This window comes from Megascapheus bottae, chromosome 23 (genome assembly GCF_031878675.1).
Source record: "Megascapheus bottae isolate mThoBot1 chromosome 23, mThoBot2.hap1, whole genome shotgun sequence".
In the NCBI taxonomy this organism is placed as follows: Eukaryota; Metazoa; Chordata; class Mammalia; order Rodentia; family Geomyidae; genus Megascapheus; species Megascapheus bottae.
This window is the reverse complement of record NC_143531.1, coordinates 10,924,003-10,951,494: the sequence shown is the minus strand read 5'-3', so window position 1 is coordinate 10,951,494 and position 27,492 is coordinate 10,924,003. Positions and strand designations below refer to the sequence as shown.

The window sequence follows — 27,492 nt, the reverse complement described above, 5'->3', positions numbered from 1 at the left end:
CTTCCTCTGGTAGGGAATGCAGGAAGGGGCCTCCGGAGGGGAGGGAAAATTGGGAGTGAGCCTAAGGCACAGTCTTCCTGTAGAGAGGTAATGACTTTCCTGGTGCGGGCTGGTCTGTGGCACCCCTAGGTCTTCTGTGGTCCAGGAGGCCCTGGTCTGGGGGGCAGGGTGAGAGTTGGCGTCCAGGGCTCTGCCTTGAATATGAGCCTAGAAAGCTCCCATGCTCTAGACACTCTCACACCACCTAGGTGGATGATGGAGTTTTCCTTACTGGGAGGTAACTAATTAGTAGACTTAAGAACACCTAGAGAACTCATGAGAAAATGATTTTTTTTTTAAATTGATGGGAGTAAGGAAGAAAGTCAAAACCCATGGAACCAGTTGGGGAGCCACAGAACAAATACTTTAACTGTAATCCTAGCTGCTCTATAGGCTGAGATCCGAGGATCAGGGTTTAAAGCCAGACCTTGCACCAAGGTACCTAAAACTCTTATCTCTTAATTAACTACCAGAAAACCAGAAGTAGCACTGTAGCTGGAAGTGATAGAACACTAGCTTTGAGCTGAATTGCTCAGGGACAGCTCCCTAGTCCAGAGTTCAAGCCCCATGCTCAACAAAAGAAAAAAAAATCAATACTTTGACATTACTGTCCATTCCTAAACTGGTGGAGACTCACATTAGCTAAAAGTGGAGCTACCTAGGAGGGTGAGATGTAAAGATCATAGTTCTAAGCCATCCCAGGCAGGAGAGTCTAGGAGACTCTTAGCTCCAATTAGCCACCCAAAGCTGGAAGTGAAACTGTGGCTCAAGTGGTAGAGCTCTAGACTTAAGAGATTAAGCCAAAGAAGAACAATGTAACTCTTTAGTGCATTGATCACAGTTAGATAATTCTCAAGTCTGCCATTTTGCTTTTATGCCCATCATTCCAGAAATTTTATGGGTTTGACGATAGGATACAAGAGTATTTTTCCAAAACTACCACATAACTTAATAAAGGAGTTGTTCACAATATAAAAAAAAAAAGAGATTAAGGCAAGAGTGCCAAAGACCTGAATTCAAGTCTCCTTTACTAGCACAAAAGAAGAAAGGGAGGGAGGGAGGGAAAAGGAAAAGGAAAGTTAAGCCTTTGAAATGGGAGCCAAACAATCAATTGGCTAGGGAAGGTGAACCAAAGTGCTATCTTCATTTTCAGAATGCTCTTCTTAGGAGAACTTGTCTGTACTGCACAAATGGGGAAACAAATCAGTAAGGTTTCAGGAACCCATTTGGTATCTGCCTTGTAATCCCAGTACTGGAAATAATGAGGAAGAAAGACTGAGTTCTATTCCACTGCAGCTTAGGATATGTAGACCAGGTCTCAAAACAAAATAGTAGAAAACAAAAAACAAAGACGCACAAACCAAGGCTGCCAAGCTAGTAAGAAAATGGATGGTGCAGAGGTTTGCACCTGTGTAATTCCCAGGCTTGCCAATAGCTCTCTTTCACCTCTCCCTAGCTTTGTGGCTATGCATGGATGAGAGATATAAGAGAACATGGCCAAATCTCCTGGAATAGTTCTCTGCAGCCATAAGGTCATGAAGAAAGGCTCTCAAATAAACCTTAACAGGTTCATAAGGCAAACTTGAACTTGAGTTCCACTACCATTAACCTGTAGGAGGCAATCATATGAGTGCTATGACCTGGTATGTAGAAAACATCCAAAGTAATGGCCTGCCTCATAGGAAGCAGTGGCTCAGCTGTCTGTGGCTTGGTGTCTAATACTTAAAAATGAAGATTTCAATTGCATTGCTGCCAACATTGGCTATTTCTCACACAGACAACTTGTTTCTTCATTAGGAGTCTCCATGGATTATACCTTGCCTGAACTGTCAGGTCCAGGGCTTACCTTTCTGCATTCCTCTGCCTGCCCTTTGGGGTTAAAACACAATAATTGGACTGATTGTGGTGCCTCACACCTGCCTGTAATCACAGAGGCAGAGGTTGGAAGGTCATAGTTCCATGCTAATATGGGCATAAATAATAAATAAATAGAATAAAGACAAAAAAAGAGCTAAGGATTTGGCTTAACTGATTGAATACTTGCCTAGTAAGAGAGATTCTGAGTTCAAAACCCCAGTACCTCAAAAAAATTTTTTTAAAGAAAAGAAATAAAATGGTGGTCTACTACCCTTGAGTTCACACACTTGGATAAGAAGTACATAATGTTGTCTACGATTGCTCACAAGCTTTAGAAGCCAGGACACAATATGCCTGTCCTCTCGGGAGCCCGAGTCTTTCACAGCTGGTACTGTCCCCTCACACAGCCCAGCCTTGTGGGGAGCACTGTACCACCGGCACCACTGTCCCTGAAAATGTGGGGCCATTAAGAATCACAAACCCTACTGTCCTGGCCACGCTGGATGTCGTTCTTTAGGAGGAAGACACTTAACACAGACTGCTACTGTCTCCCAGCATTCGCATTTGTTTAACCATCTATCTGCCACCCTAAGGTCATAGCAACAAAGGGAACAGTTTGTTAAGTTAGCGGCATATACCACAATCTGGAAGAATGTCACGTGACTCATGTATATCTATGTAAAAATACATCTCCTATGATAAAGAGGCCCCAGAATCTGCTTCCTGGCAATAGAGTTTAACTGGCAAGTTATAAGCAGCAAGCAGAGCCATTTATAATTTTATTTAACAAGGATCTCAGTACAAAGTTTGTTCCTAACTCCTTGGAACTGTTACTCATTGACTATTAAAACACTAAAGCATTTGAGACCCAGAGAGGTTAAGTCACTGATGGAAGGTCAAACGACTAACACACACAGAGTTAGGGTTTAACATTGAACAGCCACGCTATGGAGTGTAAGAATCCAATAAGCATCTCATATAGCATGAACCAGCCCCATTTGAGTCCATGTGCTTTCTGCAGAGGAAAAGATCACGCCTGTCCAAACAGCTGCTCCTTCATTTACCATGTGGAGAATTAAAATAGTATTTTAATATTGATGCTTCTAAGCTCCCTGGTGTTAAATTCAGGGGCCAGTGGTGTACTGTTCTCATAGTACCCTAGATTAGCCTGCTCAGCTTGGCTAAGAGGGAAACAGCCTCAGGCCTGCTATCCACAGGATTTTAGTTATTGTTTATAGTGTTAGGGTTTTCACCTGTTGTGAAGTTAGATAATTTTTGAGCAAGAGCCAGTGGTGGTGCAGCAGTAATCCTTGCTGCTCTGGAGACTGAGATCCGAGGATAGTGATTTGAAGATAGTCTGGGCAGGAAAGTCCCGTGAGAGTCTTATTTCCAATAGCCAGCAAAAAAACTGAAAGTAGGGGGAGAGCTGTGACTTAAGTGGTAGAGTACTAGGCTTAAGGAAAAAAGAAAAAGCTCAGAGACAGTGCCCAGCCTGAGTTCAAGCCCATGGGTATGCAAAAGGTACTCATTCACGTCCAAACCCAGAACCTGCAAACTTGTCCTGCTAAATCTAGGGCAGCAAAGCTGGGTGGAGGTGGCTCATGATTGTACTCCTAGCTACTCAGGAGGCTGAGATCTGAGGATCACAGTTGGAGCCCAGCTGGGGCAGGAAAGTTTTTGCAATGCTGGGGGGAACAGCACCCTCAAGCCCCAGCAGTGGCTTGCATGAGAGGAGGGCTGGGCAATGTTCCATGAAATTTTCTTCTAGTCTGTTCCCCTCCGCAAGCCTCCCCCCATAATTCTCTTCCTACATCTTCTCTTCTCCTCTACCTTGTCTTCTCTCTCACGTTCTCTCCTGTGATCATGTCATACATTCTAATTGTATCTGTTCCAGGCAGCTTGATATTTGATATCAAGTAATGATTTCTGAGCCAGATTTTATGGTGGACATGCTGCCCAAGCTGTCACAATAAGCAACTGTTGTACCAGAGCACAAGTAAGTAAACCTTACAGAGGAACCAGCTATTAGCCAAGTGAGAATAGAGGAGGTGAATATCACGACCATCAGGACGCATGCAAAGGCACAGGGGCAGCCATCTCTCTGAGACTTGAGTATTTAGTGAGCTCTTTGTTTATAAACCAAGGCACTATTCCTGAGCTCTTTTGCTTAAGTCCAGAGCTCTCACATTTGGAGCCACCAAACCATTTCCAGTTTTCTGGTAGTTAAGTAGAGATCCTCAGATCTCAGCTTCCTGAGTAGTGAGGATTGCAGGTATGAGCCACTGGTGCTCCTCTGAGGTCTCTCCCCCCCTCTCTCGCTCGCTCTCCCTCTCTCTCTCCCCCCCCCCGTTGTGTGTGTGTGTCTCTCTCTCTGTGTCTCTCTCTGTGTGTCTCTCTGGCTCTGTGTCTCTGTCTCTGTCTCTGTCTCTGTCTCTCTCTCTCTCTCTGTCAGTCCTGGGGCTTCAACTCATGGCCTGAGCACTATCCTTGGACTTTCTCAAGGCTAGAGCTCTACCACTTGAGCCTCAGCACCATTTCCAGCTTTTTCTATGTATGTGGTACCGAGGAATCGAACCCAGGTCTTCGTGCATGCTAGGCAAGCACTCTATCACTAGGCCAAACTCCCGGCCCCTATCTTTATGGAAGTTTTGTTTGTTCCCTGACCCTACTTGGAAGTGGCGCACACATGAGAAAACCTGAGGAAATCACTTATGAATCACTTCAAAACCATCCTCTCTGCACTTCCAGTCCTCGAGTGAAGCGTCTACAGTTGCTTGGTACAATTCACCTCTGTTGTTTTGTTCATTTCCTTTTTGGAGATGGTCTCACTTGAGACCATCCGAATAGGGTGTTGCAATCACAGGGATATGACAACATGCCACGCCATTTATCTGCCCTGTTGAGTGTTGAAGTCCTACAAAATTTGGATTTCACTGGGTTTGTTTCTTTTCTTTGTGGTTATTTTACCACCACACTCAGTAGAAGTGTTTTCTTCTTCTATCCCAGTCCCAGTCCCCTTGTTTTTCACTTCATTATCCTCCCTCCCTCTGCAATGCTCCAATTGTGCCAGTTGCTGGGGAGATGTTAAGTGTACATTAATAGTGGATATTCCTTTAGGTGTGGGGGGTTAGAAGCCGGAGGAAGACAAAATCTTGTTTTTCTGCAAATGTTTCCTAACACAAGTAATTGAGTATGCTAAAGACTGTGCTGTAGACATGGCCATATGAGGTTTGCTTATGTTTTTTTCAGGAGGATTGGCTTTCTTAAGAAAAATATTCATTGTGGATTTGGGACTTATTAGAGGCGCTCTCTCTCTCCCTCTCCCTCTCCTCTCCCTCTCCCTCTCCGCCAATCCTGGGCTTGAGCTCAGGGCCTGAGCACTGTCCTTGGGCTTTCTCAAGGCTAGTATTCTACATTCTAGTCACAGCACCACTTCGACTTTTTTCTATGTATGTGGTACCGAGGAATCAAACCCCAAACCTTGTGCATGCTAGGCAAGTACTCTACAACTGGGCCAAACTCCCAGCCCTCTATCTCAATATTTTTCTGGGCTTTTTTGCTTTTGTTTTTGTTTTTGTGCCGGTAATGGGGTTTGAACCCAGGACCTGGGTGCTGTCCCAGAGCTTTTGGGCTCAAGGCTAGTATCCTGTGACTTGAGCCACAGCTCTACTTCAAGCTCTTTGGTGGTTGATTGGAAATAAGAGTCCTGTGGCTTTCCTGCCTAGGCTGGCTTTGGTTCTGAGATCTCAGCCTCTTGAGTAGCTAGGCTAACAGGCATGAGCCATTGGTGCTTGATTCTGTTCTTTAATTTCTGTCCTTTTCCCTAATTGGATAACATCATTTGTGGATATCATCTTTTAAAATTTATTTATTAAAAAATTTAAAAATGCTTTCGATGCTAGTAGCTCACGCAAGTCATTCTAGCTACTTAAGAAGCAAAGCTTAGGAGGTTCAAGCAACACTTTGAGGTTCAAGGCAAGTCTAGGCAAAATGTTCATGAGACACTATGCTAACATTTTTAGCTGTGTGCCTTCATTCCAGCTACACAGGAAGCATAAGTAGGAAAATCTAGGCCAGCCCATAAAAATTCTTTAAAAAACACTATTTGAGCCAGGCATGGTGGCTCACAATGGCTCACACCTGAAATCCTAGCTACTCAGGAGGCTGAGATCTGAGGATCAAGATTCAAAGCCAGCCCAGGCACAAAAGCACCTGAGACTCTTATCTCTAATTAACTCCTAGAAAATGGGAAGTGGGTCTTGGCTTAAGGGTAGTGTGGTAGCCTTGAGCTGAAGAGCTCAGGGACAAAGTCCAGGTCTAGGGGTAGGGTAGTATCCCTGAGCTGAAGAGCCCAGGGACAGTACCCAGGGACAGTACCCCCAAAAAAAAGAAACACAAAAAAACCAACCATATTTGAAAAACAAGGAGGACTGATCACATGGCTCATATGTTAATATGTCTATCTAGCAAGTATAAGGCCCAGAGCTTAAATCCTAGAAGTAATACACAAAGTTGACTGAAGGAGACATATTTGTACATTATTCCATCTGGTTTCTGTTTCATGAAGTCTTGTGGCTTTTCATAATTAAGAAATTCCATATCCTGGTCTGGCCAGGACGTTGACAGTATGCATCTGCTATCCTGGTATAATTGTTAATTAGTGCAGCATTCTCATTCTCCAAACTGGCCTGATGTGGATGGTAAATTCGATAGTCACTATAACTGCAGACTGTATTTAATTGTAAAACTGGGGGAATGAAGCATAAACATATTTTCACTTAACCCATATACCTTTTATACAGAACACGTATATACATTATGTATTTTTTATTTTAATATTTTCCATTAAACTTATGGGCAAAATCTTATTAGAACTATTTTATTTTTGTTATTATAGGAAATCAGAAGAATTATCCTTTTTGATGGGATAAGACCAACTTCCTCAAGTTATTTTCACAAAAATTCATTTTACTCTCTTTCCATCCTACCTTCCTCCTTCCCTTCTCCCTCCCTCTTTCTCTCCCCCCTCCCTCCTTCCCTCCCTTCCTTTCTCCATCTTTTTCTCCCTCCCTCCCTCCCTCCTTTTCTTGCTCTTGGTCTTGCAGTATAGTTCAGATTGGACCTAAGCTCAGAATATTACTGCCATATCCTGCTTTAGCAATTCTGATTTGAAAGTTCTTTCTACATCTCAAGGTTAATTTTTCTTTCCACAATTATAGTCATCGTTCCACAACAGAATTTGTTCCTCCCAGATAAGAAGTGGGTTTGAACCTATTGCATTGTCTTATCTGTCAGCAGCTGGGTAGTGTATGAAAGTTATTTATACACATTAACCACTAGAAGAAAGGAAAGAGCTCTTAGCACTTGAACACCCTTTAGGACATGAATTACTGTTTTGGCTGGGCACCAATGGTTTATACCTATAATCCTAGCTGAGACTTGGAAAAATCAAAGGAAGATAAGGCCAAAAAAAAATAATTCAAGCAAAATGCTTGACACAGAGTCCTGGCTCAAGTAGGAGAGTATCAGCTGTGCTTGAAAAAAGAACAAAGAAGAGTACAAAGCCCTGAGTTCAAGTCATGGTACTGATGTAAAAAAAAAAAAGAAACAACACAAAACAGAAAAGGAGGCCAGAAGTGTGGCCTAAAGATAGTAGAGTGCTTGCCTAGCATGCACAAAGACTTGGGTTCGATTCCTCGGTACCACATAATTGAAAAAAAAAAAAAGCTGGAAGTGGTGCTGTGGCTTTAGTGATAGAGGACTAGCCTTGAGAAAGCCCAAGGACAGTGCTCAGGCCTTGAGTTCAAGCCCCAGGACTGGGGAAAAAAAAGAAATAAACAGAAAAGTGGGCCAGAAGTATTGCCTAGTGGTAGAGTGCTTGCCTAGAATGCACAAAGCCCTGGGTTTGATTCCTCAGTACCACATACATAGAAAAAGCCAGAAATGGTGCTGTGGCCCAAGTGGTAGAACTCTAGCCTTGAGAAAGCTCAAAGACAGTGCCCAGGCCCTGAATTCAAACTTCAGGACTAGAAAACAAAAGCAGCAATAGCATCAAAATATTTACATTCCTTCTCTAACCCCTTCTTCATATGAAAATGATTATCATAAAAACAAATGGTAATGCCTTCTTAGTGAGTATAAAGCCCTGAGTTTAGTTACTATAACTGGAGGGGTAGAGGAATACATGGAGGGTAGGAGAGAAAGAAAAGCAAATTTGAGGGAGAATAAAACCTCTTTTCATTGAATTATACATGACTAAAGTACATGGGTTAGTGGAGGATAGTTCATGAAATCTACATTGGGATGTAGGAAATGTGTTTGGAATGAGATGAAGAAAGCTATAGGCTAGATCCTTCTCTACCTCCATGGGCTCAAGTGTGTGTGAGAGGAATTTGTATCAGCCTAGTGCCTTTGTCTGGCAGAAAGTCATGGAAAGTAGAGAGAGATGTATTTATCTTAGTAACCAGTCTTGTCATTTCTGGTTGTACTTCTATGATTTGGGGGTTGGGGCTCTTTCTGCCAAGCAGACTTCAAACTTTTGTAGTTCTTACTTTTGTGTTTTCTTCATGGACCACTAGTCATGCATAGACCTTGTGTTTTGTCACGACTCTATTATCCTGGTTATGTAATCCAAGCCTCTTTTAATCTTTTTGTTATTTTGATTTTCCACTTGACATGTAAATTACCTTTAATACGTGATTAGGGAACAGGAAAATCATGAAACTACCCAAAGGCTGAGACTTAAAAAGTTCTAAATGGTTTCATAGGAAAGAGAAAAGTAAAGGTAAAATGACACATTAATCCCTAAGTCCTACTTCTGATTAAATAATGAAACTTGTTAAAAATGGTTCAAGTCAGGTGTTGGTGGCTCATGTCTCTAATCCTGGCTACTCAAGAGGCTGATGTCTGAGGATTGGAGTTTGAAGGGAGTCTAGGCAGGAATGCCAGTGATAGTCTAACCATCAAAAAAAACAAAAAAGTCCAGGCACCTGTCATTGCAAACAACAAGAAAGGCTGAGAGTGGTAGGTTTGGGGTGCCAGGCTAGACTGGGCAGAAAACCTCCATCAATGAGCCTCCTCTCCACAGAAGGAAGCTAAACAAAAATGGGATATGCCTGTAAACCTAACCACTATGGAAAACCTTAAATAGGTAGATCATGGGTCAGGCATATATGAAAAATAACTAGCAGAAAAGCAGGGCTGGTGTCATGCCTCAGCAGTAGAGCACCTGCCTAGCAAGCACAAAGCCTTGAAACACACACACACACACACACACACACACACACACACACACACACACACACACATACACACACAGAGGATGGAAAGATGAATTTGCATGAAGTACATTATATACATGTATGAAAATGTCACAACAAAACTGCTTTGTACAATTAATACAGACTAATAAAAAATGTAAAAATTCTCATTTTTGATCTGTGCCCTGTTGGCACAAGTGGTTCAAATCCTGACCTGTTTTGCTTCTACCACTAAAGAAAATAAGATATTCTTTTTGTTTGAGATGATGTACTTGAACATGACTTTTCCTGCATCATTACTTTATTTTATTTTTTATTGTTGGGATAAGGTATAGAGGGGTTATAGTTACAATTGTCAGGTAGTACTGCATTGCTACTTGTGATGAAAGTCTTAGAGTTGGACATCTAAGTCATTAAATAGCTATGTTTGCATTATAAACATTATTTTTAATCCTTTCAATAAGAGGCTTAAAGGAAGTAAATGACAGAGTGTCTTTTTTAACTTTTTTTTTTTTTTGCCAGTCCTGGACTTGAGCTCAGGGCCTGAGCACTGTCCTTGAACTTTCTCAAGGCTAGAGCTCTACCACTTGAGCCTCAGCACCACTTCCGGCTTTTTTTTTTTTTTGGCCCCCTTCTCTTTCTGGCCCCGCTTGCTCCGGCCCCGCTCGCTCCGGTTGGGCTCCGCTTGCTTGCTTTCGCTCTCTGTCGCTTGTTGCAGTCTCCTCTCTGTCACTTCCGGCTTGGTTGTGTATGTGGGATACCGAGGAATCGAACCCGGGTCTTTGTGCATGCTAGGCAAGCACTTTAACCGCTAGGCCAAACTCCCGGGCCCTTCCGGCTTTTTTCTATGTATGTGGTACCAAGGAATCAAACCTGGGTCTTCATGCATGCTAGGCAAGCACTCCACCCCTAGGCCAAACTCCCGGCCCCAGAATGTCTTTTTTAATTATTGTTCCTCAAAAATATTTTTATTCATTTAAATGACAGTTATCTTCTAAACAAAATCTGGATAGTCTAAATATATGCAGAATTTAAGGAATGCAGCTGTCTGAGGAACCAGACTTACACGGTTAGTTTCTAAACCGCGAGTTTCTTTGTACCGAATAGTTTCTTTGTACTATTTTCGGAAGCAGAAGTAGTAGAAAGTAGTGATGTGTCAGCTATGAGTTTCCATGGATATGCTTGTCAACAAGAGGAGAGGAGTTAGCTGAGGGTGTCATGGCAACTGAAGATTGGAGGTGGAACTCTGAGCCTAGACCTCATGATGGGCCTCCAGCCCTAAGTTTCATTCACTGCAAAACCTCAGAGATCTCTAATCTTACATGCTGGGACTAAAGAGAAAATTCATTGTGCAATGAATAGAATGTGACTTCATAGAATTCATTCAGGATAAACAACCAGGTTCTGGACACAATTCAGAATTATACGTGTCATTCACAAAAATCACAAGAAGTCTCTCCTATTTATTTTTAATGTTTTAATACTACCTTTCAGTAGTTATACAAAGGAATTTCCATTTAACAAAGAAGTTTATGAATATAACATATCTTGATCAGGTTCTTTTAAATTAAGATGCTTTTTTAAAAATTTTAAATCATAGCCTAAGACAAGTAGAATTATAAACATGGCAGAAAAATGTTTGGAGACATAGCTGTTATTACTCTTGCTGTGTTTTGTTTTCTTACCTTTCAATAATTCCGTGTATATTTATTTTTACCAACATTTTACAGAACATTTTCCTGGTCTGTGACTTGACTTTATTTTCTTTCCAGTCATGTATGCTGGTACTGAGGTTTGAACATAGGTCTTTAAACTATGAGTCCTCTCCCCATCCCCCACACCTATATTTTTGTGCATTCAAGGATGGCAGTCTATGCGCACTTGGCTCACAGCTTTTGTTTTGTTTTTTTTTTTTTTCCCCCTGCTGGTTAATTGGAGATAAGTCTCCGGAACTTTTCTGCCCAGCTGGGTTTTTATCCTTAATCCTCATATCTCAGCCTGCTGAGTAACTAGGACTGCAGACATGAGACACTGATGCCCAGTCTTCATGTTTGTTTTGTTTTTTGGGGGGTTTTTTTTGCCTGTCTTGGGGATCAAACTCAGGGCCTGAGCCCTGCCCTTGGGCTTTCTTAAAGCTAGAGCTCTACCCCTTGAGCAACAGTACCATTTCAGCTTTTTTTGTGTATTTGGTACCAAGGAATCAACTCAGGGCTTCATGCATGCTAGGCAAGTACTCACGTTCCTATCCCCCTTCATGTTCTTTTAAAGGGAAAGGTTTTCCATGTTAGTGAAGTTCAGCTTACCAATTTCTTTTTCATGCTTTTAGTATTGTATCTAAAAAGGTGGTGTTACATCTAAGATTGGCTAGATTTTCACATTTCACGTTTTACATTAATATTTTATGGTGTTTCTAGTTGATCAACCACAGCTCATTGGGCAGTACTTCTAATTTAGAGAGACTGAGGCATTGCTTAATTTTTGCTTGAGGTTCCTTGTATTCTTGCTGAGAGGAGGGTTCACTGGGTTCATTGACTGAGAGGCACCTTGTGACTACAAGGGCGCAGGGCATTGCTCTGTCCCCCAGCCATACACCAGCGGTGGGCCTGTTCAGAGACAGAAGGCTCCATGGTTCTGCACTGTCCCTTACAGCAGCTACAAGCCATATATGACTGTTGAGCATGTAAAATCTGGTGAGAGAGGCCCAGAGAAATGAATCTGAAAATTCAGTGACTTTACCTTTAAACTTGTCTTTGACTATTGCATTGGACAATATGCCCTTAGAAAGTTGGGCAAATTGGAGAGATTCTTCATCCAGTATATTTATTCCCTTCAGCAAATACCTGACAAGCATGAGGGTACAAGAATAGAGAGGACAATAAAGGTTGAATTCACCAAAGCCCACAGAAATTAAAGGGATTTTTAATGACCTGGGTAACAACACCAGAGTTCAGATTGCACAGATCTTTCCATTATAACAAGATATTCTTATTCTTGGTTCAAGAAAGCCCGTGCTTTCAGTTTTTGTCTTATTTTTCACTCCTCTTAATAAGATAGGTAGCTCATATGATTAAAATCTCACTAACATATTATTAAAATTTAACCAAAGAACCATGACAAACAAAGTACAGTGCTGGAGGTGGAGCTCAGTGGGGGATCATTTGCCTCTAGGACTATGAAATCCTTGGTTCAATTCCAGGTGCCACAAAACCCAAAGATAACTCTATGAACCACACTGAGACAGTGCATGCACACATTGGTCTGTTAACTGAAACAGAGCAGAGTGCCAGTGGCTCACTATAAATAATCTTTACTACCCAGGAGGCTGAGATCTGAGGATTAAAATTTGAAGCCAGCCAGGGCAGAAAAGCCCATGAGATTAAAACCTCCAAATAACTAGCAAAAAGCCAGAAGAAGAGTTTTGACTCAAGTGGTAGAATACCAGCTTTAAGTGAAAAAGCTAAAGGCATAACACCCAAGCCCTGAATTGAAGCCCCAGTACAGGTACACACACACATGAACTGATTGAAAAACTGGGGCATTAATATCTGTAAACTTTTTAGGAAGGTGAATAAGAATTACCTTTTGCTTTTTCTAAAGTCAGCTTTAGATACTTTTAGGAGGCTGGAGGGACCGGGGAAGTCTATACTAAGCCTTGTCCTTATTTTGAAAGTGCTATATTCTGAGATCAAGGTGACGGAAGCCTATTAATGGCATGCATGAAGTTCTTTCCCTTCTCAAGACTATGAGTTAGGCCATGGCTATCCATGGCTTAGGGGCTCTAAGGAAAAAGCACGTGGCAGATTTATTGACAGAAGGATTACCATTTCATAAGTCAGGTCACAAATACATTTCATTTTTGGATCATTTGTTTTTTCCCCACTTTTCCCCCTGTCATCCCTGCCCACAAGTTTATAGTTCACTTTCCACATAATGTATACTGAATAGCGAGACTGAATTTGTTTACCATTCCTTACTTCTTTCCTGTAATCTCTTTACCCTCCCCCTCCCCCCCAAAAAACACCTAAAAGCAAAAATACCACCAATAACAATAAAAGCATATGTTTCTATGTTCCGGAGTTTGTTTCAAATGTCTAGAGAGGTTACATCTTTGGGCTCCCTAAGGGCTTCCTCATTCCATCTGGCTGTGCATGAATCGCTAGAGTTCTCATGTCCAATTATATTTTAGAAATAGCTTGTACATAAGAGAGAAAACGTGTGTCTCTCATTTTGTGGCAGCCCATTGGAACTTGAGTGGCACCTCAATGATCCCAGTAAGTCCTCCCCTTAAAATCTTTATGCCTCCACCTCTGTGGAGGCTTCCAGGCTTCTGGGTGCGTGATTACTTCATCTGCTTTTATCTTTTTCAGGATACAGTTGCAAACACATTGGACCAGTGAATGTGTCTCTTGTTTCACTTCCTTCTTCCTCTTTTCCAGTTATTCCTCATACTTGAGTTGTCTCTTCCAATGAATGACTCTTTGGGAGTCTTGAGAGCTAATTTTTTGACCTCTACTTTTTTTTTTTTCTCTCAACACAACATCCTATGTCCAGGATGTAAGATGTGAAAGAATTTTCTGTGTGTCCTAAGGGTTTATATAAAAATGCTAATATGCAATTTGCTTTGGGATTCTTTCAAAGGAATGTTGGTAAGTTGCAGGGTATGGATGTCTGACTTGGTTATGACACGTCTTAGAAAACCAGGTAAACTCTTTCTAACAGAAGTACAACCAGCTCAGGTCGTGTGTGTGTGTGTGTGTGTGTGTGTGTGTGTGTGTGTGTGTGTGTTATGTGAGTACTAGGGTTCAAATGCAGGGCCCATTAAATTTCTTGATCATGACTAATGCTCTACCATGAGCCATGCCTCCAATCTGGTATTTTAATATGTTGTGAGACTGGCTTTGAACTTCAATCCTCAGAGCTCAACATTCTGAGTAGCTAGGATAAAGGCATGAACCATCAGTGTTTGGCTTTTTTTTTTTTTTTGTGGGTCACAGGGCTTGAACTCTGAGCCTGGGTGCTGTCCCTGAGCGTTTCAGTTCAAGGCTACTACCCTACGCCTTGAGCCACAGCCCCGTTTTCTATTTTTTAAGTGATTAATTGAAGATAAGAGTCTCATGTTCTTTAGTGCCCAGGCTGACTTTGAACCATGATCTCCATATCTCAGCCTCCTGAGTAGCTAGGATTATAGCTCATGCCTATCAAAGTATTTATTTGCCATGTACAATGACATTTAGATACAAGAATACACTGTAAGAAGATTAAATGAAGTTAATTATCAATTCCATCATCTTACATACTTATCTTGTAGTGAGAACATTTGCAATCTGCTCTCTTAGCAATAGTATTACTATAATCATGGGCATACCATAGACTTCTAGGAGTTACCCGTCTTATCTAGTGAACCTTTTGTTCTGTATCTCCCCAAGTCCCTGGAAAACACCTTTCTACTCTGCTTCTGTAGATTTGATGTTTTTAGATTCCATATATAAGTGAGATCATATTGTATTTGTCTCTCTGTGACTCTTATGTTAATGTTCTCATTTTAATTTTTTTTTTGTTTTTTTTTTTTTGCCAGTCATGGGCTTGAGCTCAGGGCCTGAACACTGTCCTTGGACTTTCTCAAGGTTAGAGCTCTACCACTTGAGCCTCAGCACCACTTCAGGCTTTTTTTTCTATGTATGTGGTACCGAGGAATCGAACCCGGGTCTTCATGCATGCTAGGCAAGCACTTTAACCACTAGGCCAAACTCCCGGCCCCTCATTTTAATTTTTGAAAGAACCTCCATACTGTTTTTCATAAGGCTTTTACTAATTTTCATTCCCACATATAGTCCACAAAGGTTCAAAGTTTCTCTTCCTACTAGTGCTTATTTATTTTTTTATTTTACACAAGCTAAGAAAACTGCTGGTGACTAATGAAGAAGTTGGAATAGACAACTTCTTACAACAACTTTTTTTTTCTCTCTTGGTTAGTTGTGGGGCTTGAACTCAAGGCATGGCTGCTGTCTGTGTGTTCTTTTGCTCAAGGATAGCACTCTACAGTTTGAGCTATGTATGACTCCACTTCCATTTCCAGAGGGGGGGAAATAATTGGAGATAAGACCTTCCTGTCCAGGTTGGCTTTGAATCACAATCCTCAGATCTCAGCCTACTGAGTAGCTAGGATTACCAATATGAGCCAGCAGCTCCTACCTTTACCACTCTTTAGTAAGGAGGACATAAAAGGATAGAGACAGAGTCCAAGAAAATGGACATAGAGGAACACACACACACACACACACACACACACACACACACACACACGCAGAGGTGGGGCATTAAGAGTTGGAGAGCTGGGAAGAAGGAGAGACAGAGACAGAAAAAATTGATTACTACTCAAATATTTACTGTCACTTTGTCTAGAAACTTAGATGTCTGAGATCTGGAGTAGGCTGTCTTCTTGAGCAGCTAGTCCAGTATATGTACATTTTACTAAGTTCTCTGGTGCATACGCCATACTTCTTGTGGGTATGATACCTGTATATACTTTGAGAAGGCTCACACAACAAGTGTCCCCTCTTTGGCAATTTCTTGCTACTATCTACTATCAATGGCCATATTTGCTTCTATTTGACCTTTTTGTGTGTGTGTGTGTGTCAGCAGAGGGGCTTGAACTCTGGGCCCGAGCACTGTCCCTGACTGAGTTCTTCAGCTCAAGGCTATCACTCTACCACTTGAGCCACAGCACCCTTCAAGTATTCTGTTGGTTAACTGGAGATAACAGTTTCATGGACTTTTCTTCCTAGGCTGGGCTTGAACTGCAATTCTCAGATCTCAGTCACCTGAGTAGCTAGGATTACAGGCATGAGCCACGTGCACCCAGCTTCAAATTCTTTTGAAATAAATTATTTCTTGTTTTCAAGAAATAATTTTAGAGTTTTATTTCTATTTTCAAAGACAGGATTTGTTCATGAGAGAATATTCATCACAGTAAACATGTACATTTTACTTTACTTTTAGGACTATATGATTATGTTATATTTAATCTTCAAGGCTGCTTTCTTTGCTTCTTGGTGGTACAACACCACAAATAACATCTTGTGAAAAAGAGAACGTTTTAGATCTTAGAACGGATTATTTTGCTTACCAACCACTACCACACTTCACACACATAGTTACCACCAAGAAAATGAGGTTTGCTGTTTTCAGTCCTTAGTGAATTACATGGACTATATACTTGTCATGATAAACAATTTTTTTCCTAGACTTAATATGGTAGTCGATAATTAGATACTTATTTTGGGAGGTTTGACTTCATCATTTCATTTTTTTATAATAGCAACCCACTTATTTATTTTGGGTTCCAGTGCCAGGGATTAAATTCAGTGCTTCATGCTTTTGCTGGGAAATGATGTTGGTTCCAAGAATGTGCAGGGGAGTTAGTTGCAAATCCTGTCCAATTTCTAATTAAGAATTACATGCAAAGCCTAGTGAGCTGTGAATGGATTAGCCTATTGCTGTTTTCTTTAGCAGTACCCCACGTGTATTAAAAAATCAAAATGAATCCAGGCACTGGTGGCTCACATCTGTAATCTTAGGAGACTGAGATATGAGGATCATGATTTGACACCAGCTCTGGCAGTAAAGTCCATGAGACTCTTACCTCCAGTTAACCACCAAAAAGCCAGATGTAGAGGTGTAACTCAAACACGAGAGTGCCAGAACTTGAGCAGGAAAGCTAGGAGAAACTACGTAGACCCTAGGCCCTGAATTCAGGCCCTAGTACTAGCACATGCATGCATACACACACACACACACACACACACACACACACACACACACACACCACATGAAGATGAAAATACAGGTTGGGAGTGTTGCACTTGGTCTGCACTTGCAAATAATATAAATCTGTAAATAAAAAAGGGCAGGCTTAGAATAGTCAACAGATTGAAGATTGACATCATTGTTATAGTCAACAACTTACTGTGTGCCTCTATAGAACTGAAGAATTGTGAACTTTTTAGAAGAAGCACAAGTTAGAATAAATGTTTCAGGTAGTGGAAATGGCCCCTGCCTCGTCTGATCACTCTACACTGTATAACCTACTAACTGGGTGAAAAGGAAAAGCTGGCAAACCTTTGGGACAGGACTTACAGAACTCTAGATGAGTCAGAAAGTAAAGCTTCCTCATAAGTGTCCATGGATGTATAGAAATGTCCGAAGGAACTAAGACCATTATTAGCTAAAGTTTGCTCTCTGTAAGCCAATCTTTTAAAGGAAATCCATCTCTTAGCCACTTTACAATGAAGTGTATTATCCCACAGTAGCTTAGAGCCCAAGGTGATTATGACAGCAGGAATATTCTTCCAAATTGTTTAATCCCCAGAGATCACTATGGCTGTTCTGCCAGATAATGGCCCTTAAATCCATCCAATTTACAGATTCTTTTTAACACATGGCTTTACTTTGTGATTTTTCTGGGGCTATATTTGGGCCATCTCTGGATATTAGAGAATTGCTTCTGCAAACTTGGCACTATGTTCTCCTCTTCTGACTCTTGCCATCACAGGCATGGCTGTGAAACATACAAGGGAGAGTGGACTGAGAGATTCTGTGGGTAACTGTGTCCCTTGAAAGAGACAGTTCACCAGAGCTATAGCTCTATGTGCCCATATGCATTGTGTGTTGCACTGCTCTGGCTTCCTCCTAGAGCTCATTGCAAGAAGCCATGAAGAACTCTCAATGTCTCATAGGGCCTCACAAACTTAACTTCACCCAGCTGGCCTCAAACTTGAGGCTTTCCTGTCTCTACCCCTCATTAGCTGTGATTACAGATATGACCCTGTTTAAGATGATGGATTAAAAAAAAATCTACTGCCATTTTTTTTCTAGTAGTACTGGGGCTTGAACTCAAAGCCTTGCACTGGTTTAGCTTATCAAAGCATCATTCTAATCATACTTTTGCCCTTCATAGACCTCAGACACTGGCCCTGTACCACTCTTCTGAGAGACAATCTGGAAGGCCTGGGAGTGCCAGCTCCCAGTGAAACCAACGTGGTTTCACTGTGCTGCAACTGCAAAGGTAGGCTGGGGTTTTCCGATGCCTGTGTTATGAGCACATATTGCACCACAGAGAGTGGATTGTCCCTGTCTCTAGTGACTTCTGCTGTCTTCCCTTCCCAGAGAGGGCATGGCCCAAATGCCTTTACTCAGAACTTTTAGCCTCAGGAGAATCTTCACTGTCTAGGTAGCTCAGCTCTCAGGAAACTGTTTCTTCACTCACTACTGAGTTTCTGGTTTTTTTAAATGACAATAAAAGAAATACAGGTGCTGGGGGCACATGTAGTTTATACCTGTAATGCTAGCTACTACAGAGGCTGAGATCGGATGATCACAGTTTGAAGTCAGCTCAGGGAAGGAAGTCTCAGTGAAACTCTTTATCTCCAGTTAACTACAAAAATCCATAGTGGCACTGTGGCTCAGGTGGTAGAGTGCTGGCCTTAAGCAAAAAAGCTCAGGAACAGTACTCAAGTTCAGACTTCAAGCTCCAGGACTGGCAAGAAAGAAAGGGAGGGAGGGAGGGAGAGAGGCAGGGAAGGATGGATGAAGGAGAAGGGAAAAGAAAGAAAAAAGCAAAAGGATGAGAAGGAGGGAGGGAGGAGGAAGAGAGGGAGAGAAGGGAAGGGAGGAAGGAAGGAAGGAAGGAAGGAAGGAAGGAAGGAAGGAAGGAAGGAAGGAAGGAAGGAAGGAAAGAAAGAAGGAAGAAAGGAAGGAAGGAAGGAAGGAAGGAAGGAAGGAAGGAAGGAAGGAAGGAAGGAAGGAAGGGAGAGGAGAGGAGAGGAGAGGTAACATCCAAACTTCTAGCACTGTGTTACTGCCACAAGATAGTGTCCATTAAATACTTGAGGTATTTCTGTAGCTTACAGAAGGTTTGTGACTGGAAAAGTCTTTACCAGGTGGATCAGTCTTTATCAGGCTGGTGCTTAGCACATGCCTGGAGTGCATAGCTGTACAGTTATTCTGATATAGTTGTCTAATCCAAGGTGAAAGAGGTTTTCTCACTGTAGCTCTGGGAACTTTAAAACCCAGGCTCATTTGAGCCTATGATTCTTTTTTTTCTCTCTTGTTATTAGTAAATGTGGTGTTTGCTTGCAAAGATTAGTTAGCTTTAATCTCAAGTTATAAAACACCAACATTTTATGAATAGTTAAGGTCTGTTGCTCCTCCTAGCATTTTGTAGGCGCTTTGTCTTCTGCAAAATTGAAGATAAATCTAGAAATGCTGCTGGAACTGGATTAGCTATATTTGTGATACTAAGAATGCCAAAAATTTTTTTTCCTTTGGGCATTTCTTTTAGCAATTGAACTCAGGGCCTGTCCCTCAACTTGTTTCACTGAAGGCAGGTGCTCTGCCACTTGAGCCACACCTCTACTTCTAGGTTTTTGCTGCTTATTTGGAGATAAAAGTCTCAAAGGTTTGTCCTCCCTGGCTGACTTCAAATAGTAATCCTTAGATGCCAGCTTCCTGAGTAACTATAGTTTCTGGCTGGTACGTAGGATGCCAAATGTAGAAGGCCACTGGGATTCCTACTGGCTTGATGGTATAAGTGGTAGAGTGCTAACCTTGAACAAAAGAAAGGAGCCTGGGAATAATGCCTAAGCCCAGATTTTCAAGCCCCAGGACTTGCAAATCAATCTATCAATCAATCTTGTTTCTTGATTATGAGGTCAGAAATAGTGGCCCAGTGATGTTTATGAGTATGCCATATTAAGTACAAGCACATATGAGGATTACAGGGATAAGAAGCACTCCTTCACCCCTTTATGCATTATCTGAGAGTTTTATAGTCACCTTCTGTCTTAAAGGTTTTCTTGAAAACTCAATAGGAAAAGTAATTTTGTCCTTATTTCAGCCACAAAAGTACTGCTGATTCTCTGCATAGCACAGTGCTTTTGGAATTCTCATCATGCAAACAGAAAGGCCTCAGGAACTTGTAATACCAGTAGGAAAGAGCAGTTCTTAAAAACAAAACCAGCTGTCTAGTGTTGGAAGGAAATCATGCTGAATGTCTATCCCATGGTCTGACTACCTGTGCAGAGTTGCCTTCACCTTGCCAAACAAACACGTTACTAGGCAACAGTGATTCACACATTCTGACCACCTCACTATAATGAAATGTCCAACCTCAATGTTTCCAGGAAATGCCCTTCTTTTAAATCATTGAGGAGGAAGACAAACATCCACACGAGCTCTTGAGGGCATCAGATGATGAGTTGGTAGCTGGGTGTTACAAGGTGGGGGTTGGCTAAGGTTTGGAAGCATGTAACCTTATTGAGCAAATGCAGGTATCACCTCTATGGCAACTCTGATGAGAGAAGAGTCAGAGAGAAAAAGTACACCATTTCTCAATCTTTCCTCAGAATGATTCACAGGAAAGGAAATCCACTGCTTTTAAGGCAAAGGGAAAAACAAAATAAAAAACGCTACATTGACAATTGTAAAAGCAGTCCAAGAACCAAGTGTAGTGGCTCATACCTATAGTCATAGTTAAAGAGGACTACAGGGTCTAAGAGGTTCTAACTAAGACCTAGAGGATCTCACTCTGAAGCCAGGCCAGGCAGAAAAGCCTCTGAGACTCCCATCCTCATATTTGAAGATTGTGATAAAAAATAATTGAAGATAATTTTGCTGATTTATATCACCAAATAAAGCTAGATTAGAAATGTGGTTCAAGAGGTAGAGTACTAGCCATGAGCAAAAATCCTGAGCAAAAGCATGAGGCACAACCCCCAGTATCTACACACACACACACACACACACACACACACACACACACACACACACACACACAGAGCCGAAGATCACAAGTAGTCTCAACATAGCAGAATGGCTACGGGATGGTCTCTAGACCCATACTGCCTGCTTTATCTCCCCTTGCTGTCACTCTGAGTTTCAATTCTAATTCCTCACATGGGAGACCATAGTTAGGCCTGCTTTCTGAAGGACTGGGCAGGCCACTGCTAATATTTAGGTGCACTAAGACCTGTGTCTGTCAGCTCTGGGGAAGGGTGGCGTCCATCTACACTTAACCATTCCCTATGACATGGCAAGCTCGGTTGGGTAGGAATAAAAGAAAGGAAAAAAATCATTTTCAAAAATTCATTTATATTTATTTTACACCAGCACCAGAGCTTGAACTCAAGACCCAAACTCTGTCCCTTTTCTGTTTTTGCTCAAGTCTGCTGCTCTACCACTGGAGCCACAGCTCCACTTCCAGCTTTTTTGCTGGTTAATATAAGAACCTCAAGTACATTTCAGCCTGTCTTTAAATCTTGATCTTCAGATCTCAGCCTTCTGAGTAGTTTAGATTACAGACATGAGCGCCAGCACCATTCTTTTATGCTTTTTGAGAACTTACAAAAATTATAGAAGTTATCACTGGAACTCATTCAGGAAGCCTCTCCAAGCATTTTTTTTTTTGGAGGGGGTGATCAGAATTAGGAATCTTGAAAAACGAAAACTACCTTGAGATCTTGGTCATAGACAGTCGTTTGGGACTTGTGAGGCCTCTCTGAGTTCTGAAGTTAGGTACAAGGTTTGTTAAAAAAAATAGTTTTCACTATATCTCACCTTCTATAAGATAGGTAAAAAATTCAGCCGTGCTACTCACTAGACACATCATTAGAAAATGAACTATACAACTTGTGTGTGGGGATGGGAGGTAAAAATCGGGAAGAGAGCAAGAGAAGGGGGGTGACATTGTCTAAAAAGAAATGTACTCATTACCCTGACTCATGTAACTGTAACCCTTCTGTATATTACCTTTACAATAACAATTAAAAAATGAAAAATAAATGAAGAAAAAAGTCAGTCACACAAATTAAAACCACAGTAAGTTACAATGCAATTTGGAGGCCTTGAATTTGGTAACTCATGCCATTTTGCCTACAGAGGGCTATGTCTGAGGTGCTGTGGGAAAAGATAAGGTCACTGGGCTGGCTGAGTGCGTGGGAGGGCCATGCTGCTAGGGCTTGAAGGCCAGGAGCTTGGCTAGTGGCCAGTGACACCAATACAAATAAGATGTGGACTCTGTCCTCACAGTGCACAACCAGCAGAGCAGAAAGCCCTGCATGAGCAGGGAACTCACTGGCTGTAGACATGTGTGGGTGCAAGAAGGGGAGAAAGCCCATGGTTTTCCAGCCCCACTGGATCTTCTAAGAGTGCTGACTTGTATCTCGGAGGGAGATCTCCATGTGCCGGAAACTTGTTGAATTTAAGGGCTACAGTTCTGTAATACCCGGATGATGATGATGCTCTATTGTGACTGAGTAGAGGGCTCTGAGAGCTGAAAGAGAAGCAAGGTAGGTCATCAGAGCTTTTCTTCTTCCTGAACTTTGAGGAGTATTGTTCTGGCAAGTCTGGGTAAGACAAAAACTGGCAGGTAGCCAAGGAAGTGGTCTGTGCTAAAATCAGGAAAGGAAAGGCTTTGGGGGAGTGCTTTCGATGTCTTTGAAAGCCTGTCATGATGGTGAATGTTCTAAATCACTGGCTCCAACCTAACTTTATTTTATTTACTGTATTTTTATTTACTTATTGTATTATTAAGTTTTTGACTGCTGGGGACTGAGCAACAAAACCTTGCACAGGCTAAGCAGTGATTCTACCACTTAAGCTATACCAGCTCCCCCACACTTTTTTTTAAATGGGGCTTGAAGCCTGGTAGCGATCCCTAAGCTTTTATGCTCTACCACTTGAACCACAGCTCTACTTCTGGTTTTTTTTGAGTGGTTAATTGTAGAAAGAGTCTCATGGGCGTTCTTGTCCCCACTGGCTTTGAACCATGATCCTCAGATCTCAGCCTTCTAAGTAGCTAGCATTATAGACGTGAGCTACCTGTGCCTGGCCAAATATTTGGTTTTAAAAAGAAAATTAAAACTTGCATATATTTAAGGTATGTACATGATTTTATATTTATTAGCAAAAGAGTTACCCAGTATCTTTTCTCTAAATAGGAAGAGATTTTTAAAAACTCTAAAACAGGGGCTAAGAGTTTGGCCTAGTAGTAAAGTGCTTGTCTAGCATGCACGAAGACCTGGGTTCGATTCCTCGGTACCACATACATAGAAAAAAGCCAGAAGTGGTGCTGAGGCTCAAGTGGTAGAGTTCTAGCCTTGAGAAAGTCCAAGGACAGTGCTCAGGCCCTGAGCTCAAGCCCAGGACTGGCAAAAAAACAAAAACAAAAACAAAACAAAACCAAAAAAACCCTCCAAAATATACAGTGGCTTTTCTTGAGACTATGTATGAGACACAGGGCTTCTCTGAATATAGTACTAAATGTTGCATCTGTTTTATATGCAGCCTTCTCTCTTTAACAGCTTGGTATAAACATGTTTACCTGAGAGAAAGACTTCTAAATTTGGCTTTAGAAACAATCTGGTTCTTTTTTCCTACCTTATTACTGTTTATATGAATTTAGGATTTTAATGTTTCATCAGAAGTATATTACTTCATGGAAAATTGGATTACCCATTATTCACAACTTTCAAAAAGAGAAGCTGCTTCTAAATGCTTTAAAGAAAATAAACTTACTTTGTTTATTTTTATTTTTATTTATTTATGAAAGCATTTGAGAGAAGAATTTGTTATTTTAACAAAGTTCTGATATTCGACCAGCTGCATTTCACAGATATTAGGCTTAAGGCTGGGTGTGATACATAGGGTTAATTCTGAAGTGGAGGGGTTGGGATTTAGCACAATGGAAGAGCATTTGCCTGGCAAATGCAAGGCCCTGAGTTCAGTCCTCAGCTGGCAGGGGTAGAGGCAGGTGGGGGGGCGGGGGGCAGAGAGAAACATGAAAAGAAATGAATTAGTCTAATACTAAGAAAAGGGGATTAAATGCAGGTGATCAGCAGAGGGACTGAAGCTGACATGACAGCTGTGATTTCATGACATGTAAGAGTGCTTCTAGGGGCTGAGAATATGGCTTAGTGGTAGAGTGTTTTCCTAGTAGGCATGAAGTCCTGGGTTTGATTCCTTAGTACCACATACACAGAAAAAGTTGAAAGTGGTGTTGTGTCTCAAGTGGTAAAGCGTTAGCCTTGAGAAAGCTCAAGTGTCCAGGCCTCAAGTTCAAGCCACAGGACTGGTCAAAAAAAAAAAAAGTGCTTCTGAAATAAAGACATCATCAAACTGCCATTTTTAGTTTTGTTCAGTATAAGCTCTGGAAATGGGGCTTCCAACCTCCTCTATGGTTCTTGCTAAAGATAATGCAGTAGATATCCTAGAGAGAAACAAAAAAAAATATTTCCTAGTCTGTTCTTTTAATCTTAAAATGTAGATATTGATAGCAGTTAGGGGAAATGGATACTGATTCTGGGACTTGAACTCAGAGCCTGAGCGCTATCCCTGATTTTTTATGCTCAATGCTCAAGGCTAGCACTCTACAGTACCGCTTACACCACAGTTATACTTCCAGCTTTCCAGGTGATTCATCAGAAATAAGTATCTCAAACTTTCACATGAATTGACCTGGTCCTTTTTATATAGGCACAGTTTTATGAAAGAATGTAGTTCCATTTTAAAAACAAATTTAATGTGTTTCATGGATACTTCAGTCTCCAACTATAGATCTTGAGATTGTTTTGATATTTTAGTGAATTTTCTTGAGAGGCTAATTTTTTCCTGTACCCTTGTTCCAAGAGAAATTCTCAGTGATGTAGAGTTACTATTTCAAGAGACAGACTCATGTTTGAAGTTCAGTATATGCATAAAAAGATATTTCCATGCCTGTAACCCTAGCTACTCAGGAGGCTGAGATCTGAGGATCAAGGTTCAAAGCCAGCCCTGGCACAAAAAGACCCGAGACTCTTATCTCTAGTTAACCTCAAGAAAACTGGAAGTGGGGCTTGGCTCAAGGGTAGGGTGGTAGCTGAAGAGCTCAGGGACAACACCCAGGCTTAGAATTCAAGCCCCACGACCCCCCCAATAATATTTTCAAATGATTTGTACAAATTTATGATCTTACCAACAATTTTGTATTGTTTCTATACTCCTTTATGATTATAACATCAATTACATTTGTACGTGCATGTGTGTGTGTGTGTGTTTGCACACATGTGTGCATGTTAATACCAGGCCTGGACCTCAGGACCCTGCATTCTCCATCAGCTTCCTTGCTTATGGATGAGCTCTACTACTCAAGTCACTCCTCCAGTCCAGATTTTTGCTAGTTAATTGGAAATAAGAGTTTCAAAAGACTTTTCTACCTGGGTTGGCTACAGACTGAGAATCTCCCAGTCTTAGTCTATGGAGCAGCTAGGATTATGAATGGTATGAGCCACCTTTGCCCAGCTTAAATTATATCTTAAAGTGTCAAGGCAAACTTCCGTTGTTCCTTATCCATAAAGCACAATAGAGTGGGTATCAGTATGTCAATTTCCTAGTGATACATACTGTGGGAAGTTCCTGTTCTTAGTAATCCGGAGACACTTAGTCACAGGAATTTTGTAGCTAAGATTTGTCATAGAGGAATCCCATTAGAGGGAATCCCATTCCTTTAGAAGTTTTGCTCTTAGCAATTGGACCTCTTCTACTAAAATTTGTCAGAAAGGAGCCACAGAAGGAAGAAAACATAATATGGTGTCATTAGCTTTCCTTTCCACAGTCTCTCAGTGGCCTTCAAGAGTGGCTTTCACCTGTCCCCTAGGAGAGTGTGATAATAAACTGCTGACTTGATAGGCAAGAAGTGCGAAGGAGCAAAGGCCAAAGTGAGAAGAGCAAAAAGCTTTGATCCAAGAAATGTTCCTAATTGTATTTTATATAATACTTATATAGAATTTAGGTACTACTATTCAACTTGAGCATGCTTATTTACAATAAACTAACAATTTCTACTACATGAATTCCCCCCTATACACACACACACACACACACACACACACACACACACACACACACACACACATTAAGGACATCTTTACTTGAAGCTGTGTTTATTCTTGCTAGAGTAGAAATGACCCACCCCAACATTAAAAGTTAGGCATGGCACCATACACTTGCCGTCCCAGCTATGGTGGAAGACATAAATATGAAAGGGAGGTCTAAGTTGGCCCAGACCAAAAAGCAAAACTTGATTTGAAAAATAACAAATCATTGGTAGCTTAACTCTGTAATCCTAGCTACTCAGGAGGCTGACATCTAGAGGACTATAGGTTAAAGCCCAACTCTGGCAGAAAAGTCTATGAGACTCTATCTCCAAAATAACCAGCAAAAAGTCAGACTGGAGTCATGACTCAAATAGTAGAGTACCAGTTGACCAAGCAAGCCAAGTGAAAACACAAAGCCTGAGTTCAAATCCTAGCATTGGCAAAACATACATACATACATACATACATACATACATACATACATACATACATACATACATACATAAAAACATACAATAACAAAGGCAAACGGGACTGGGAGCACAGCTCAAGGAGGCAGGTCCTACTTGGCCAGAATTACACATTCCAACACCAATACTAGGAGGTAGGGACCTTCTGTTTTCCATTTTTCTGTGTTCCATCTCCACTTTCAGGAAGAATATCTTCAAAATCACTAAGATACTGTTACTATCTCCCTTGAATTCATTTTGTTGGTTCAGAGTACTAACAAATATCATCACCAGTATCCCATTGTGTCCTCAGTAAATATCCATGTGTCGAATTCTAGACGTGAGACCTCTACTGAGAAGTCAGTATTACAGTCTGTCTAGGTATCATTTCTACAGTGGAACTCGAGATGGTGTAAGCATCCTCTGCTGAGGATGCAGCACCCCCCCCCCCACTAATGGACTGCCTGTAACATCTGCTCCACGATGCTCCTCCTTACTCTCCTGTCAGCCTGCTTTTTTGTTTTTCTGTCTTCTCTTTCTTTCACTTTCTTTTCCTTCTTTTTTCCTTTCTTTCTCTTTCCCCTCCTTTCCCTCACTCCTTCCTTCCTTCCATACTGGGGCTTGATCTCAGGGCCTGGGAACTATCCCTTAGCTTTTTTCCCCTCAAGGCTGAGAACTCTACCATTTGAGCCTTTTTGGTAGTTAATTGGAGTCTCACCTACTTTTTCTGCATGCGCTGGCTTCGGACTTCAGTCCTTCCATCTTAGCCTCCTGAGGAGCTAGGATGACAGGCTTGAGTCCAGTCCCCACCATTACCTCCACACCTATGAAGGTTTATCTAACTCCTTTCTGCAGGTTTTTACTCTGATTTTTTTTCTACTTTCCTAAAGCAAAGTAGCACTACCCTCTTCTAGTGCAAACAAAAAACAGCAAACTCCTCAAGAAGTCATTTCTACAGATGCATTTCAATAGCTTGCTTAT

General features: G+C 41.4%; 1 protein-coding gene across 2 annotated transcripts in view; it reads left to right on the top strand.

Annotated features, from left to right (window-relative positions):
• Sgms2 (sphingomyelin synthase 2) overlaps positions 1 to 27,492 on the top strand; it is a 57,804-nt gene that overhangs the window by 6,447 nt on the left and 23,865 nt on the right. For both annotated transcript variants that reach the window (XM_090356714.1, XM_090356713.1), the window contains exon 2: positions 18,112 to 18,219. The gene's annotated coding sequence lies outside the window, so the exon portion shown is untranslated. The remainder of the gene's footprint in view (positions 1 to 18,111; positions 18,220 to 27,492) is intronic.